The sequence below is a fragment of the Musa acuminata genome, unplaced genomic scaffold, assembly GCF_036884655.1.
Source record: "Musa acuminata AAA Group cultivar baxijiao unplaced genomic scaffold, Cavendish_Baxijiao_AAA HiC_scaffold_487, whole genome shotgun sequence".
NCBI classification, from domain to species: Eukaryota; Viridiplantae; Streptophyta; class Magnoliopsida; order Zingiberales; family Musaceae; genus Musa; species Musa acuminata.
The window spans coordinates 30001-32500 of NW_027020732.1; positions in this window are offsets into that span (position 1 = coordinate 30001).

Sequence of the window (2500 nt, forward strand, 5' to 3'; positions counted from 1 at the left end):
GCGGCGAGCGGCGAACAGCGAGCGAAGCGAGAGGCAGCACCGTCCCTGCTATACGAAAGCCCCATCCAGCCCTGTGCCACCCGGGGGGTTCCAGGGTGCTGAGATGGCTGACGTTTTGCTCCGCTCTCGACGGTCACCGCGCAATGCAAGAACAGGCCAAAAACTGGCCAAAACGGCCCAAAAACGGGCCAAAACTGGCCATTTTTGGCTGCGCGAGCGGCGAGCGGCGGACAGCGAGCGAAGCGAGAGGCAGCACCGTCCCTGCTATACGAAAGCCCCATCCAGCCCTGTGCCACCCGGGGGGTTCCAGGGTGCTGAGATGGCTGACGTTTTGCTCCGCTCTCGACGGTCACCGCGCAATGCAAGAACAGGCCAAAAACTGGCCAAAACGGCCCAAAAACGGGCCAAAACTGGCCATTTTTGGCTGCGCGAGCGAGCGGCGAGCGGCGGACAGCGAGCGAAGCGAGAGGCAGCACCGTCCCTGCTATACGAAAGCCCCATCCAGCCCTGTGCCACCCGGGGGGTTCCAGGGTGCTGAGATGGCTGACGTTTTGCTCCGCTCTCGACGGTCACCGCGCAATGCAAGAACAGGCCAAAAACTGGCCAAAACGGCCCAAAAACGGGCCAAAACTGGCCATTTTTGGCTGCACGAGCGAGCGGCGAGCGGCGGACAGCGAGCGAAGCGAGAGGCAGCACCGTCCCTGCTATACGAAAGCCCCATCCAGCCCTGTGCCACCCGGGGGGTTCCAGGGTGCTGAGATGGCTGACGTTTTGCTCCGCTCTCGACGGTCACCGCGCAATGCAAGAACAGGCCAAAAACTGGCCAAAACGGCCCAAAAACGGGCCAAAACTGGCCATTTTTGGCTGCACGAGCGAGCGGCGAGCGGCGGACAGCGAGCGAAGCGAGAGGCAGCACCGTCCCTGCTATACGAAAGCCCCATCCAGCCCTGTGCCACCCGGGGGGTTCCAGGGTGCTGAGATGGCTGACGTTTTGCTCCGCTCTCGACGGTCACCGCGCAATGCAAGAACAGGCCAAAAACTGGCCAAAACGGCCCAAAAACGGGCCAAAACTGGCCATTTTTGGCTGCACGAGCGAGCGGCGAGCGGCGGACAGCGAGCGAAGCGAGAGGCAGCACCGTCCCTGCTATACGAAAGCCCCATCCAGCCCTGTGCCACCCGGGGGGTTCCAGGGTGCTGAGATGGCTGACGTTTTGCTCCGCTCTCGACGGTCACCGCGCAATGCAAGAACAGGCCAAAAACTGGCCAAAACGGCCCAAAAACGGGCCAAAACTGGCCATTTTTGGCTGCACGAGCGAGCGGCGAGCGGCGGACAGCGAGCGAAGCGAGAGGCAGCACCGTCCCTGCTATACGAAAGCCCCATCCAGCCCTGTGCCACCCGGGGGGTTCCAGGGTGCTGAGATGGCTGACGTTTTGCTCCGCTCTCGACGGTCACCGCGCAATGCAAGAACAGGCCAAAAACTGGCCAAAACGGCCCAAAAACGGGCCAAAACTGGCCATTTTTGGCTGCGCGAGCGAGCGGCGAGCGGCGGACAGCGAGCGAAGCGAGAGGCAGCACCGTCCCTGCTATATACGAAAGCCCCATCCAGCCCTGTGCCACCCGGGGGGTTCCAGGGTGCTGAGATGGCTGACGTTTTGCTCCGCTCACGACGGTCACCGCACCACGCAAGAACGGACCATAAACAGGCCAAAACAGCCCAAAAACGGGCCAAAACTGGTCATTTTTGGCTGCGCGAGCGAGCGGCGAGCGGCGAACAGCGAGCGAAGCGTGAGGCAGCACCGTCCCTGCTATACGAAAGCCCCATCCAGCCCTGTGCCACCCGGGGGGTTCCAGGGTGCTGAGATGGCTGACGTTTTGCTCCGCTCACGACGGTCACCGCGCCATGCAAGAACGGACCAAAAACAGGCCAAAACAGCCCAAAAACGGGCCAAAACTGGCCATTTTTGGCTGAGCGAGCGAGCGGTGAGCGGCGAACAGCGAGCGAAGCGAGAGGCAGCACCGTCCCTGCTATACGAAAGCCCCATCCAGCCCTGTGCCACCCGGGGGGTTCCAGGGTGCTGAGATGGCTGACGTTTTGCTCCGCTCACGACGGTCGCCGTGCCACGCAAGAACGGACCAAAAACAGGCCAAAACAGCCCAAAAACGGGCCAAAACTGGCCATTTTAGGTTGCGCGAGCGAGCGGCGAGCGGCGAACAGCGAGCGAAGCGTGAGGCAGCACCGTCCCTGCTATACGAAAGCCCCATCCAGCCCTGTGCCACCCGGGGGGTTCCAAGGTGCTGAGATGGCTGACGTTTTGCTCCGCTCACGACGGTCACCGCGCCACGCCAGAACAGACCAAAAACAGGCCAAAACAGCCCAAAAACGGGCCAAAACTGGCCATTTTTGGCTGCGCGAGCGAGCGGCGAGCGGCGAACAGCGAGCGAAGCGAGAAGCAGCACCGTCCATGCTATACGAAAGCCCAATCTAGCAAAGAACAGCCC